Source organism: Lissotriton helveticus, chromosome 2_1 (assembly GCF_964261635.1).
Source record: "Lissotriton helveticus chromosome 2_1, aLisHel1.1, whole genome shotgun sequence".
NCBI lineage: Eukaryota > Metazoa > Chordata > Amphibia > Caudata > Salamandridae > Lissotriton > Lissotriton helveticus.
Window position 1 is genome coordinate 95497474 of NC_136059.1, and position 16463 is coordinate 95513936.

The 16463-nt window shown below is 41.3% G+C and overlaps 1 protein-coding gene across 1 annotated transcript in view; it reads left to right on the forward strand.

Annotated features, from left to right (window-relative positions):
* Positions 1–11000: 11000 nt before the first annotated feature.
* ANKRD53 (ankyrin repeat domain 53) overlaps positions 11001–16463 on the forward strand; it is an 86463-nt gene continuing 81000 nt past the window's right edge. Inside the window, exon 1 of the mRNA XM_078677194.1 lies at positions 11001–11108. The gene's annotated coding sequence lies outside the window, so the exon portion shown is untranslated. The remainder of the gene's footprint in view (positions 11109–16463) is intronic.

Below are 16463 nucleotides of genomic sequence, written 5' to 3' on the forward strand. Positions count from 1 at the left end.
AATTGTATTCTTTCCTGAACGGGTAGCCAGTGCAAGGTGTTCAAAGCAGGTTTGGCTGAGCAGCGGCGATGAGTTCCTGTGAGGAAACGGGCGGCGGTATTTTGTACTGTCTGGAGCTTTGACAGTACTTTTTTAGGAGCCCCCAGGTAGAGGGCATTGCCGTAGTCCAGGCATGACAGCACGAGAGCATGGATTAGGAGTTTTTGGGATTGTGCAGGGAGTAGGGGTAGAATTTTCCTAGCTGACCGTAGGAGGCTGTGACACACCCCAGCCGTTTTCCTTCATTGGGCGTGAAAATTGAGGCCTTCATCTAGCCATATTCCTAGGCTCTTAATTTCCTGTTTCGGAACGGGTGGAGTACCCATGCAGGATGGCCATAGGGTTTTGGAATGGTAGAGAGATTTATTGCCCAAGATCATTATCTCTGTCTTGTCGTTGTTCAACTTAAGATGGGAGAGGTTCATCCATTTAGTTATTTCACTTAGACAGGTTTGAAGGTTAGGGAGGGAGTGGTCTTGCTGACTTAAGGAGACTACCAGCTGGGTGTCATCAGCGTAGGTAAGGAGCTTGATCCCAAAAGGGGTGACGATTTTTTCAAGGGGGGACATGTAAACATTAAAAAGGGTCGGGCTCAGGGACGAGCCCTGAGGGACCCCACAGCTGATGGCAGTGGACCTGGACGTGAAATTGCCATCTGCTACCTGGAATGATCTGTTCTCGAGAAAGGATTTAGTTGCATCAAACAGGGACAGCCCTATTCCCAAAAACAAATTACAATAAAACAAAGGACAGACGGTTGCTCATACAGTTACACAACCAACAATACTAAAAGAACAATTGACAGTGTAAACACTAAGACAATGGCAGAGGTAAAATATACAGAAACTAGTGAAGTAAACAATTGCAAAAACAGAATCAGTAGTAGATGCACCTTCTTTAATGTGTGCCAAAGATGAGCGTTTACAGCGTTTCAACCAAAACAATTAGTGTGGTCATCATCAGGACAGAAAAGACATAATTCAGAGCATCCAGTATATGATTTTGAAGGTCAAAAAATAGATTGAGGCCTTCCAAACGATGGAGAAAAACTCTCACCAGATCAAACCAACAAGAATGAGCCTAGCTGCAACACAGGCACCCTTGCACCATGGCACAAGTGTGCCTACGTTGCATGTAGGATTGTTTTTGTGCAGGAAGGGGCAAGTGATTTGTTACCGCTATCTTCCTTCTCTCGGTGAATTGCTGCTGGACTCTGCTGATTCGGTTGATGCAGACCGCCCTACGGCGCGACTCATTGCGGGTCTCCCTCTTCCTGTGGTCCCCCGTGGCCTCCCTAGAATCCATTCCAACCGCTTGTGCCCATGAACCTCGGGCCTCCCAGACCTGCTCATCCACCTAACACTTGGAAGTGAATTGATTTCCACTCCGGGTCAACATCAATTCTCCATGTGGCTGCCTAGCTCTCCAGGATTCCTCCTGCTTACACTTGTTTCGTCCTGATGATGATCTCACTTTAATGAGATCGAAATGCCGTCGACCTTTACAAACGAAAACTCCACTACTGCATTTCATTAATTTGGAGTTTTGTTCATTGTTGTTGTCAATGCGATGTAAATTTTAATGTCACGAACACCCCTCACTTCACGCACTTTCACTTTCTGTGTGAGCACTGGAACTATTACTAAAAATATATGATGATACTCCATTTATGCTGTTAATAAATGTGATGTCATACCAAACCTTGTGTCCCAGCATACATTGCGTAACCAGTCCTGCGTGGACTTCCCTTAATTATTTCTCTGATTAACGCTGTTCTGAAGAAATTTTAGTCGCCTAGGCTAAACAAGGACCCTATTGGCCTGCCACAGACCCTTGTTTTTCCAAATACTTAATTACCCCGGGTCTCAATATTGGAGTTCCCTTGTTCTTTGAAACATATATTCACAGCTCAATGTGACGCAAATGTCAGTGACATCAGATTTTGTGTCCAGATTTACGTGTTGACCCAAAATCCCATTGTGCCAGGCTCTCCGCTCAAACAATTTACAGAAAGGAGGAGTTTCACACCTTGTTTGTCAGTTACACTTTTTTCAAAATATAATCCTCTTCGCGTGCAGATTGGGACCGTGCTTCACCTCAAGCACGGATATGTATGAAAACAAATTATTGCAGCAATATTATGCTACATGAACCAATCGCACAGCTGCGACATAATACGATGCAAACTTTTCTTGTTCAAATCCATTTTATTCTGTGCTTGTCACAATTCATCCAACTTGTCTTGCTACACGATGAAAACTCTTCAAACATCCTTTTTGTTTCACATAAAATAGTTGTGCCAATCCAGGCCTCTTACTACGTCACGTCAGGACATTTGCTTCATGAATTACAGCTAAAATCTTTATCCCAATGCATTTCGGGCATTTTAGTTGCCCTTCGTCAGGGGAAGCTGTTTAGATTTAAAAATTAGAACAACCCATATCAGTCTTACCACAACGGAATAGATTATTCACAAATGCACATATAAAGGTCGTTTAATTAAAGTCCTGCCTCTGAAAATAAACCATAAACTCAACCCCCCTTAAATCCTGTCATATTCAAGAATTTACTGAACGCAGTAACCTCCCCCACTCCATCCTCGATGTTAAACCTGCCACTTTGCCTGCGTTGCTGAGTAAACACTGAACATCCCTCATGAACAAATACTAAACCCCTTCCATGCTTGTGACGGAACCGCTCCGTCTCCAGCCTCGGTCGCGCTGTGCTGGTGATGAAGCGGTTCCGTCACAACCCGCTCGGCGAGCCTGCACGGCGCTAATTTCGTGCCTGCGTGGCGCGTTCTAATGAGCGGGCGGGGCCGTGACGTAACCGCTCCGTCACAAGCCCAGCGCGTCCGAGGCTCGTGACGGAGCGGTTCCGTCACGAACATGGGAGCGCCGCGCGGGCCCCCTACCGCTGAGGCAGAATTGCCGCCGCAGCAAAGGGGTTAACTTTAACACTAACTGCCACTAAATTTCCTGCTGTCAAACGTGAGTTTAAATATAAATATTTTGTCCGTACCCTGTTGACATGCAGCTTAACGCTAAGAATTCCCCCAGATCCAATATCTTCAGTTTACCTGCTACTGACGCTGTTCTTAACCATTCTGTTCTGCCATGTAGACTGAATGCTCGAGCAACCCTCATATTGCTATGCGCGCCATCTAAACTCTCCCTTGCGTGCCGGTTCCTCTAAATTCCCTCAATTAGCTAATTTCTTTATGAATTGACTCAGTTTGAATCGTGAAGATGTTGCCATGTTGCTCTCATCATTTTTGGCGATTTTCATGTCGGGTCCAACAATGCTTGCGAGGCAAGAAATTCATTGTTAATGTACAAAAAGGAGATTCAGTTGCACTTTAATGAGATCGAAATGCCGTCGACCTTTACAAACGAAAAATCCACTACTGCATTTAATTAATTTGGAGTTTTGTTTATTGTTGTTGTCAATGCGATGTAAATTTTAATGTCACTCACATCCCTCACTTCACGCACTTTCACTTTCTGTGTGAGCACTGGAACTATTACTAAAAATATATGATGATACTCCATTTATGCTGTTAATGAATGTGATGTCATACCAAACCTTGTGTCCCAGCATACATTGCGTAACCAGGCCCGCCTGGATTTCCCTTAATTATTCCTCTAATTAACGCTGTTCTGAAGAAATTTCAGTAGCCTAGGCTACACGAGGACCCTATTGGCCTGCCACCGACCCTTGTTTTTCCAAATACTTTAATTACCCCGGGTCTCAATATTGGAGTTCCCTTGTTCTTTGAAACATATATTCACAGATCAATGTGGCGCAAATGTCAGTGAGATCAAATTTTGTGTCCAGATTTACGTGCTGACCCAAACTCCCATTGTGCCAGTGAGCGCCAGGCCCTCCGCTCAAACAGCCATATGTTTTGAAGCGAAGGCTGTCTTGTAAAATTTCCGTAATCCTATTCTTACCTGTGCAGATGGGAAACGGCCACTACAACGCGGCCGTTTCAACGAAAAGCTTAACCACGCATGCATTACAACGCATGCGTGGTTACAACGAAAACCTTTACCACGCGTACGTTTACTACGAGGTACGTAGTAAAGGCATGTGTGGTAAAGGGTACAATTAAAAAATGGGGGTGAGGGGGGTTTCCCCCCCTCAAAAAAAACCCACTAACCTTAATTAGAGAAGTGCAGGGAATCGGCATCGTAGAGGAAGGAAACGGCCGTTTTTTTTAATTACGTAACACGTCACCACGGAAAAAACGTGGAGAAGGTTATGCGTGAAAATAGTATTCCGTTGTAACGCATGCGTGGTAAAGGCATGCGTTACAACGGAGTTCGTTGTAATAACATATAACCGTGCAGATATGCACATGTATAGTGTTTCCTCATAAATGGTATCCTAAATTCATGTTCCAGCCACACCTGTGTTGGAATGTGGAACTGCTGGTAAGGTCAGTTGCCAGTAGGTCTGAAGCCATGTAGATACATGGTACTGTGCTGCTTGATAAACCTGCTAGTGCTTTATACAACTTCCTTGAATTCACCTTTTTTTTACAATTGGCACGAGGTAGAAGGTGCCGGATACCATTCGCAGCACAGGAGTGGTAGCGTTTCTAAAGAACCCTGTTTGCATTATAAGGCTTTCCATGGAAAATTGTTGAAGCAAATTGGGCTGAACGGCAAGTCTGGATTGACTCAAAATACTGAATTTAACTGAAACTACACTACAAAAGTCTGAGAGATTTACTCAATGAAAACCTTTACAATTGATGCAGCTAGTAATATGAGGTTTGGGACTCAGCATTTTTCAAGTGTGCCATGAGCACATCAGTATTGCTTGCCTGCAATGTGCACCACGCGTACTATGATGTATACTATCACCTGACTATTACACTTCTCATGGCCATCGGAGGATCGCCACCTTCAAGTGGTTGAGGACTTTGCATGTCTGAGTGACTTGGAGAGCTATGCCGGTGGAAACTGAGGGGCATATTATCAAGGGGGTTTATCTCCGCTTTTTTGGCTTTAAAAGCCAAGAAAGCGGAGATAAAATTATCTCTCTATTATCTAGCTGTCGCTAACACCAGTTAGCGACAGCTAGTAGGAGATAGTGACCATCTTGGGCCCCACTTTGCATGTCAGTGATATTTATCACTAATGACATGCAAAGTGGGCGTGCCAAGATGTTAGCGACTGGAAACAGTCGCTAACATCGCTATCTCCTATTACCAACTTTTTGAGATATTCGCGCTAAGCGTGAATATCTCCAAAAGCTAACACCTGCCCTGAGCAGTTCTTAGCCATGTTATCCAATGGGAGGTGGATAACATGGCTAAGAGCATTAGCTCGGTAATGCATGAATATCGCTGACTTTTCAGCGATATTCATGCATTGCGGCCGTTTTTTATCGCATTTGCGATAAACCTTGGTAATACCAAGGTTTATCTGCGATAAAAATCGCCGCAGCTCAGCGGTAAAATTTTGTCTCTAACCAAGCAATAGCGATAATTATCGCTATTGCTTGGTAATATGCCCGTGAGTTTCCTGTTAGTGTTGCCCAAGCTGGACAAGTCAAAGGGTGGAGACCAGACAAAGTGCGATCAACTGGTCCTCCAGGTTGGGCAAAAGGCGAATAATCTTGCCCCTTAAAACAGCAGCAAGTACTACTAAATCTTCCAGGCATGAGAGACTCCCAGAGTCTCTTCATGAAACATGCATGATGACTGTACTCCTATCCGCAAGAAAACTATTGACGGGATGACAGACGTTCTGTGTGCCAAGTGCAAGACCAGATTGGAATTGTGGAATGTACGGATTATGTATGATGCAGGAAAGTTGTCTCAAGAAACATCTGAGATATGAAAAGGAAGGTCAAAGAACACCAGGAGGAGGAATATGGAAACAGAAATGAAGGCCTTGAACCACAGCAGGAGCACTGCACACAAACTTGCTCAATAAAAAAAGAAGCTTCATTGCTGCTCTACCTGCCAGCTGGCATAACGGGCAGTAGTGCTAGTAGGAATTTATTACCTACATGAAGGCTATTGAGGGTGACAAAATGGTTACAGAAATGAAGAAAAACATATTTGTACACTGTTTAAAGTCAGAGGGCCAAGTGGTGAACAGAACAATCCCACACATCAAACCGCTAAAGAAGACAACAAGAGGACATTGATGGATTTAAAGTAGCAATATTAAGATTGTTGTGCAGGTTTAAGCCAAACTCAAGCACAGTGTTAGACAGATTTTAAATGTTGTACCTGAGTTCAAAAGGAAGGAGAATCCTTTGATATATTCCTTACAGCACTAAGAGCCCTTTCTATGACGTGTACTTTTGGGCCAATAACTGATGAAATGATTATAGATCAAAAAATTGTGAGTATGCATGTTATGAGTAAAAATATTGAGGCATAACTATGAGTCATGGGAGACACTAAGTTAGGTGCACAGACATAATATCGACTCCACAATATCGAATGGACAAAATATCGAGTTTTAAATATCGTTTGGAGAAAATATCGACAGGACAGAATATCGACAGCCAAAATATCGTTTTTAAGGTAAGTGAAGTAATATCGACTGTAAATAATATCGAAAGTAAAAAATATCTTTTTTTATATAATATGTAATTATTTATAGTGTTTTTATGTTATAATATGTGTGAAAAGTGTCAATTTATGTTATAATTATTTTTAATTAATGATTTTTTTTAAAGTATTGTGTAATTTTATTCTGTAGCGGGTTGTGGGTTTATAGGGGAATAGGGTGGGAAGTAATTTAATTATAATTAATTAAATATGTAAATTTATTAATTGGTAGTAATAATTAATTAATTGGTAATTAAATATTATATGTTAATTATTTAAAATTTAATTGGTAATTAATTTAATTTAATTGATTAATTGCTAATTATGTAAATTAAAATAATGTATTTCCTGTAGCGGGTTGTGGGTTTATAGAAGAATAGGGTGGGAAGTAATTTAATTATTATTTATTAAATATGTAAATGTATTAATTGGTAGTAATATTTAATTAATTGGTAATTAAATAATATTTGTTAATTAATTAAAATGTAATTGGTAATTAATTTAATTTTATTGATTAATTGCTAATTATGTTAAATTAAAGGGGTATTTTTAGGGTTCAGGGTCAGTTTTTAGTTTTTGGGTAAAGGGGTATTTTTAGGGTTCAGGGTCAGTTTTTAGTTTTTGGGTAAAGGGGTATTTTTAGGGTTCAGGGTCAGTTTTTAGTTTTTGGGTAAAGGGGTATTTTTAGGGTTCAGGGTCAGTTTTTAGTTTTTGGGTAAAGGGGTATTTTTAGGGTTCAGGGTCAGTTTTGGGTTTTTGGGTAAAGGGGTATTTTAAGGGTTCAGGGTCAGTTTTTAGTTTTTGGGTAAAGGGGTATTTTTAGGGTTCAGGGTCAGTTTTTAGTTTTTGGGTAAAGGGGTATTTTAAGGGTTCAGGGTCAGTTTTTAGTTTTTGGGTAAAGGTGTATTTTTAGGGTTCAGGGTCAGTTTTTAGTTTTTGGGTAAAGGGGTATTTTTAGGGTTCAGGGTCAGTTTTTAGTTTTTGGGTAAAGGGGTATTTTAAGTGTTCAGGGTCAGTTTTTAGTTTTTGGGTAAAGGGGTATTTTTAGGGTTCAGGGTCAGTTTTTAGTTTTTGGGTAAAGGGGTATTTTTAGGGTTCAGGGTCAGTTTTGGGTTTTTGGGTAAAGGGGTATTTTTAGGGTTCAGGGTCAGTTTTTAGTTTTTGGGTAAAGGGGTATTTTTAGTGTTCAGGGTCAGTTTTTAGTTTTTGGGTAAAGGGGTATTTTTAGGGTTCAGGGTCAGTTTTGGGTTTTTGGGTAAAGGGTTTTTTTAGGGTTCAGGGTCAGTTTTGGGGTACAGGGGTACAGGGGTACAGTGTAAAAATAAAGTAAAATTAAATTGACATTAATTTAATTTAATGAAATGAAATTAAATTAAATTATATTTAAATAATTTTAAATAATTTAAATTAAAAAAAATTATTATATACTTACCAATACTTACGTTGTAATGGTAGTGCGTTGTAAAAGTTGCGTTGTAACGTCATATATCCACTGTTGCACTCTTTGCAGCTGGAATAGTAATTTTTACTCTTTTGTATTTGTACGTTAATAATATTGGCTATTATTTAATTAAATTTTGTTACTATATATATATATGTTTTAAGAAATATGATTAAAAAAATATTATTTTTTTACTTTCATTAATTATTTAATTATTAAAAGTTATTTTAAGTATTGTTAATTATATTTTAGTAATTAATGTTTTATATTAATGTAATTAAACATTGTTTTTATTAAAGTCGATATTTTTTACAACTATATTTTTGTTAACGATATTTTGTACTCGATATTTTTGTACTTACCTGTTTGTACATACAAACTCGATATTTTGGTTGTAGATATTTTCTCGTCGATATTTTGGGTAGTCGATATTTTGGTAGTCGATATTATTTCAGTGATCCACTAAGTTATACTATGCTATTACAACAGTTAAGGCGTTAGAACAATCTGAGATATGGATGTTGTCCGTGCAGAATAATAGGCGCATGGAGTGTGGTGAAGAGGTATGCAGTGGAAGTTGAAGATACACTCCCTCGGGCGGTGTCTTTTGTTATAAAAAAACCCTCAATTGTTTGGTATAGATGTAGAAGCTCAAGTAATGTTGCTTTATCATCACAATGTCCTGCAATGGGCAAAGAATGCAAGAATTGTGGGCGCATAGGGCATTTTGCTCATGTGTGATAGGATGTAAAGAAGAATGTGATATCACATAAAGGAAACATTTCTAGCATTAACAAGGGAGAATAATTGAGATGTTTGTGTGAGTGCAAGAAGGAAACAGAGGATAATAAAAGAATGAGCTTAACCATAACAGACTCTAGCAAGGGTAAAGAGGAACTAAGGGTTAAGGTGTTATATTTCATATTGGTACCCTGATATAGGTTTCGGGAACATCGTACACTTTCCCTACATCATCTCCCCGTCATTTCATATGAACGAGCCTTATAAGGACATAACTCCAAATAAGGACAGACTTCCTTGTATGGACATAACGCCTTATAAGGACTGTTGCCTTTCATGGACTAAACCTTTCACCTAGTTCAATGCCGAGGGTGGGTTTTTCTCAATCGATATTGCTAAGACGTCATCCTTAGCACATATGAATAATTTATGAGTACACTCTCCGGGAGGTCCACTTCACCTCTCCCATCAACGCACAAGGTTTGTTCCCCAACATCATCCTCATACTGAACAATGGGGAACATAGGCACATGGACTGTATAAATACGGAACCTCTTGCTATCAGAAAGCAGGAGGGAACCGAGACTTCAAGACAGACACACTGACCAGAGACGCTGCAGCTCCTGGTTTTGGCCGATTTTGTTACAGGGGGGCGATATTGCTGACCGCCGGTAACAAAAAAGGTCCCCAGGGCCCAAAACCAGCCCCCACTCACCGGGAAAACGCCCGGTGCCCGCTATGGCCAGTCCGGCCCTGCCACATGCTAGGTACATCTAGATGGGCATCTTAGGAGTACGCACTTGATTTTATAAATGCATTTCATATTCATGTATGTGTTCATGACTATTGCAAAATGGTAGAACAATACTACTCCGTTTTATTCACGGTACTGCTGGTTCTATATCTCTGCTACTGTGTTACAGTTGTAGCAGCGCACTTATTTTACATGAGAAGAACAACGGTACAATAATTTATTATTGTAAACACGCTCGACTGTTTCTTCTGTGTATCTCTATGAGAGCAAAAGAAGCAAGCACGAGTGACTGGGTGAAAGGTAGTATATTGTTTCCCCTCGTCTGAGGTTCTTATGTTCTGAAGTTGCAAATCTCTCTGATAGCAGGGGATTCTAGTAGCACTGCGAGCTAGCTAATGCAAAAACATAGGCTGACATATTCGGTGGGGGTGTACAGACTCAGTTTGCCACCAAGCCCACAGTATATGTTATCCGTAAACAGCATAGGTCCCGCATGAAAGGGTACTATTGGAACTACACTACAAAGGGACCACCCAAACATATCGTTACCATTTTAAACAAACAATTGGAATTGGTGGTAGATTCAGTTCACTGTGGATGATCATAAGAAAAAAATATTTTTGAAACAATTCAGTGATGTGTTGAGGCTGGAGGGTTTAAAAGAGTCTAATAGTAGAAGGGTTTGTTGGGTCTGTCATTGATCTGAGGATATTTTATTGACATTGTAGGAAAGAGATGCTCAAATTAAATTGTATGCGACAATTAAAGTTAGGGGTGGTTATAAATCCTGGAAGCAGGAAACCTGTGTTGCTGGTGTCTGAGACAAACAGTAAGAGCTGGATAATTAGTCAATTTCCTAAGATTTTTACTGATGCCTTCAGTAAAGTAAAAAATTACTTACACGAAATCAAGATTAAGAAGGATGCAAAACCTAAAAGGGAAAAGTTGAGATTAGTGCCAATTTATCTGTGACAAGAGGTAAAACAGGTATAGGATGATATGATGAAAGAAGAGATTATTGAGGAAGTTGAATCCTTGGAGGGAGTTTCACTGACAGCTTTGTCAAGAGAGGCAGACAAAAGTTTGAGATAGTGTGTAATTCTTAGCTCTCCAAATGCTAACAAAGTATGACATTGTGTGCATGCTGGAAAGAGATAAAATATTCTTAACTCTGGACCTGAGATTTGCTTATGATCAAGACCACTGACTGCTTTGCTCACACCACAAGGGCTATGCAATTTGAACAGAAATCTATTTAGTTTAGCCTCGGCAGTGTCAGTATTCCAAAAAGCAATGTAATACATTTTCAAGGATATTGATAGTTATTTTTGGGTGATATTTTAATATTCTTCAAAGATCACCAATAATCTATTAGGGAAGTGTGGAGAAAGGTGAAAGAGAGTGATCTCACATTTAAGGGAAGTAAATGTAAATTGTTTCGTAATTCTATAGAATTGGAGGTGAAGGTGTAGTACTGAAGACATCTTTAATCAATGCCACTTTGAAAACCCCTACACCCAACAACAAAAAGAAGCTGCTATCGTTGGCTGGACTATGTGAGTGCTACTGCAAATTTATTTTTACAAAATCTGAAAAAAATGAACCTTTAAGAAAACTCACAAGAAAAAATGTGGAGTTTATGTGGTCAGGGAAACTGCAAACTGCGATCAACCAAATTAAGTCCGAAATTGTTGTAGCTCCTATCTTGAAATCATTTTAGATAATGATGAATTGCATTATTACTGTGTGTGCCAGCAAGTATTGTATAGGTGGAATTCTGTCTCAGAATTGGGAAAGAGGTGGGGAATGTAGCAGTCGCTTCTAGGACTTTAAATGGCGCCAAAAGAAGGTGTCCAGTGATACAAAAAGAGTTGTTGGCATGTGTGTGGTCGATTGAGCATTTTGGGAATTAAGATTGGGGCAGTCATTTCACGATATGCATTGACCATAAGCTACTAGGGCCGGAGTGGGACAAAATATAGGTCCGGGCACCAAAATAAGTGTCCATGATTAGTGAACCAGATAGCTAAAAAAAGTGGCCAACATTTGCAAATCAGGCCAGATTTGAGCTTGTAAAGACACGCTGTGTGAATATTTTGCAAGGTACAGGAGAATGCATGGATTTGCCATTGCTATTGCAATGAGGGGTAACGCGTCAATGATTGGGCGCTTCACTTTTAAGCCCTGAAGCACCCAGGGCACTTCATCACAGAGTGGGGTAGGGTCAGCAGTCTCACTGACCCCATCCCACTTTGTGATGACGTTGGGACTGCTGCCTTCCCTCATTGGCTGACCTTTGGTCCATCAATGAGGGAAGGCAGCAGTGCCAAGCCTCCTGGGACCTCGGAGGCAGAGCAGCAGGTAAGCATGTGTGTTTTTTTTTTAAATTAATGTTTGGTGCGTGCGTGCGTGCATGTATGTATGAATGTTTGGTAATGAGTGATGTGAAAGGATGTGTTTGTGTGTGTGTGCGCTCATGGCTGTGAGTGCGTATGAGTAGGTGTGCATGTGTGTCCCATCCACCCCTCTCCCTCCTAAACGTATGGGTCGCCACTGGGGAGCGTCACTGATAGACTCAAACTAGGGCCTCACTTTTAAGCCCTGAAGTACCAAGGGCCGAGTGTCCATAAGTGATGCTTGGCACAGAGTGGGGTGGGGCCAGCATCTCTCACTGACCCCCAACCCACTCTGTGACAAGGTTGATCTTTACCAGGGTCAATGCGTGGGAACACCCACGCTCCACTCATGAAACGCTTCCCTGGGGCAGAGTAATGCAACCCAGCGACTTGCACTGCATTGCGTTACTCTTGATTTATCAAGCCACTCAGGGCCATGCATGGTGCCGTGCATAGCTTGATAAATCACACGTAATAGTTGTGGTCGTCTTACACCCCGTTGCTTGGTGCAAGTCCTCAATATATGCTGGCATTTTAGTAACAGCAGGGCAACAGCACTGTGAATAATTTGACTGTTGTAAATATACATTTGGTTTTTATGATGTCTGCTTTATGTATTTATGTATTCCTTCTCTTCTTTAAACTAATTAAACGTGTTTCTTTTACTGTGTTTCCCTATCCAGATTTGTTTATTGTTTCTTGCTGACAGCTTCTTTCATATCCTAATTTCTGTAACTTAGCAAGGCATGTAATAGACAGAGTACTTCTAAAATTAAGTTGTTACCACTGGGCCTGGATACAGGTCAAGTAACTATCACAAAAAATGCCTGACCCAAAGTGTTCTCTGTTCTGTTAGCGAATTGTTTCTACCAGCTTCAGTGAGCGACAAATGAAAAAATAACATATATTCTATTAGAAAATGAAAATGTAGACTATCCTTCATAGTCATGATGCTTGCACACCACTGGTGCTCAGCCTATCCCAAGCAATCCATCCGTCTCTGGCCCCTTTTTATGTCCTGGCTGCACACAGCTTCAGCTCTCTGCAGGGAGACCTTTAGTTTTCAATACAGAACGTATAGTTAGAGTGGGCTTTTGTTATCCACTTGCACTTAATTGGATGGCATTGTTATCTGTCTCAATTATCTCCTTTTCATTTAATGGCTTTTCTTCCCTTTTCTAGTGTATGTCCCACTCTGAGCTTTTCGGTCTCACTGTGTTCTGATTGGATGAGTTGTATCCTTCCACTTCATACTTGTGTGGACTCCTTTTTTCTTTTTTCTTGAGGGCTTCATGAAAGTGCATGCGTTTTGTTGCTCTCTCCACAATGCTCATTATGTTAATTTTTAAATTGTATTTCTTTAGTTTTTCTTTGATGATGAGGGCGTAGTAATTGCAAAATGCTGCTGGACTGCTTATGTCCTGCTTTTCCCTCTTTGCCCTTTGCTGCCTCCTCCATCTCATGCGTTGTCTTTGGACTCCTCCTCGCCTGCTCTCGGCCCGCATCCCACCCCATCTATTAATCTTACATTTTTTAGGTCTTGCTGGCGTTGCAGCGCGAAGCGCTGCCGCCAACGAGACTTATAGCCGCCTTCATCCCTGTCAAGGGAGTAACAGCTGTGAACGAGCCCGATACAGACCTGGGCACGAGCCGACCCAGGTCTGTGAACGCGCTTCAAGGTTGAGCAGCTTGTGCACGTTTGTTGGACGTCAGGCACCGCAAGCGCAGCCAGACCAATTATCCCAGCATGAAACTCTACTTCCCGAGGCCCACAAGACCAATTATCCCAGCAGGAGTCTCCACTTCCTCAGGCGCCGCAACAATTATCACAGCATGAGACCCACTTATCACAGCATGTCAACAGGTGCCTCAGGCTGCTGGAGCACTCAACTATAAATAATGCACAGTTGAGTGCTCCAGCAGCGTGGGGCGCCTCTCTGCATGCTGTGATTATTATCACTTTGGGGCCTCATGCTGTGATAATTAGGGTGGCATGCTCTATTTGCAGCACTGAACATTTTCAAAGAAGGCGAAGCAGCGACATTCATTGGAGACACTCACCCTCATGCCCTCACCCCCCTCACTCGCCCTCACCCCCTCACACCCCCTGACCCCTCACACATCTCCTCACCCTCACACCCCCTCACTCACACACCCTCACCCTCACACACCCTCACCCACCCTCTCACCCTCACACACCCTCTCACCCTCACACCCCCTCACACCCTCACACCCCCTCACACCCTCACACCTTCACACCCCCTCACCCTCACTCACCCCCTCACCCTCACACACCCTCACCCTGCCTCACCCTCGCACCCCTCACACCTCCCACCCTCACACCCCTCACCCTCACACCCCTCACACCCCCTCACCCTCACACACTCTCACCCTCACACTCTCACCCTCACACACTCACCCTCACACACTCACCCTCACACACTCTCACCCTCACACCCCTCACATACCCTCACACACCCTCACCCACCCTCACACACCCTCACTCACCCTCACACACCCTCACACACTCACATCCTCACCCTCACACCCCCTCACCCTCACACCCTCTCACCCTCACACCCCCTCACCCTCACACCCCCTCACCCTCACCCTCACACCCCCTCACCCTCACACCCCTTCACCCTCACACCCCTTCACCCTCTCACCCTCACACACCCTCACACACCCTCACCCCCCTCACTCACCCTCACACACACTCACACACACACACACCCTCACATACCCTTACCAGCATAGCATAACAAAACATAGCATAGCATAACGAAACAGCATAGCATAGCATAACAAACAAAAGCATAGGATAGCAAAAGCACAGCATAACAAAACAAAGCATAGGATAGCAAAACACAACAAAACATAGCATAGCAAAACACAACAAAGCATAGCATAACAAAACACAACAAAACACCATAGCATAACAAAACAAAGCATAGCAAAACAAAGCATATCATAGTAAAACAACAAAACATAGCATAACATAACACAACAAAACAAAACATAGCAGAACAAAACATAGCATAACAAAGCATAGCAAAACAAAGCATATCATAGTAAAACAACAAAACATAGCATAACATAACACAACAAAACAAAACATAGCAGAACAAAACATAGCAGAACAAAACATAGCATAACAAAACATAACAAAGAATAGCAAAACAAAACATAGCATAGTAAAACAAAACAAACCATAGCATAACATAACATAACACAACAAAACAGCAGAACAAAACAGCAGAACATAACAAAACATAGCAAAACAAAGCATAGGATAGCAAAACAAAACAAGCATAGCAAAACATAGCATGTCATAGTAAAACAACAAAACATAGCATAACATAACACAACAAACCATAGCAGAACAAACCATAGCATAACAAAACATAGCATAACAAAACATAGCTAAGAGAGTCCTTTTCAAAAGTCTGACGCTGACCTTTAAAGCCCTACATGACATTGGCCCCAGTTACATCAGAAAACGCCTTGCTTTTTATAAACCTAATAGAGCTCTAAGGTCTGCCTCCTTGTCCAAAATGGTAGTCCCGACCATCAAACGCGCTAGACTGGGTGGCCGTTCTTTTCGCCACCTGGCTCCTCGCGCCTGGAACGAGCTTCCCCTTTCTCTGAGACAGATCCCTAACCTTATGTCCTTTAGAAAGGCCTTAAAAACCTGGCTATTCACCAACTAGGGCCCACCGTTTTCCTTATTTTCTGTTATGTTGCTGCCTTCTGCTGACTTCTTCGCCAAAGCGCCGGGACACTCCTCTGGAGTAGCCGTTGCGCTATAGAAGAAAATTTTAACATAACATAACATTTAACATAACATAGCATAACAAAACATAGCATAACAAAACATAGCATAACAAATCATAGCATAACAAAACATAGCATAACAAAACATAGCATAACAAAACATAGCATAACAAAACAGCAGAACATAACAAAACATAGCATAACACAGCAAAACATAGAATAGCATAACAAAACAAACCATAGCATAACATAGAATAGCATAACAAAACAAAACATAGCATAACATAACAAAGAATAGCAAAACAAAACATAGCATAGTAAAACAAAACAAACCATAGCATAGCATAACATAACAAAACAGCAGAACAAATCAGCAGAACATAACAAAACATAGCAAAACAAAGCATAGGATAGCATAGCAAAACATAGCATAACATAACTTAAAACAAAACATAGCATAGCAAAACATAGAATAGTATAGCGTAGCAAAACATAGAATAGCATAACAAAACAAAACATAGCATAGCATAACATAACACAACAAAACAGCAGAACAAAACAGCAGAACATAACAAAACATAGCAAAACAAAGCATAGGATAGCAAAACAAAACATAGCATAGCAAAACATAGCATATCATAGTAAAACAACAAAACATAGCATAACAAAACACAGCAAAGCATAACACAGCAAAGCATAGGATAGCAAAACACAGCAAAGCATAGGATAGCAAAACACAGC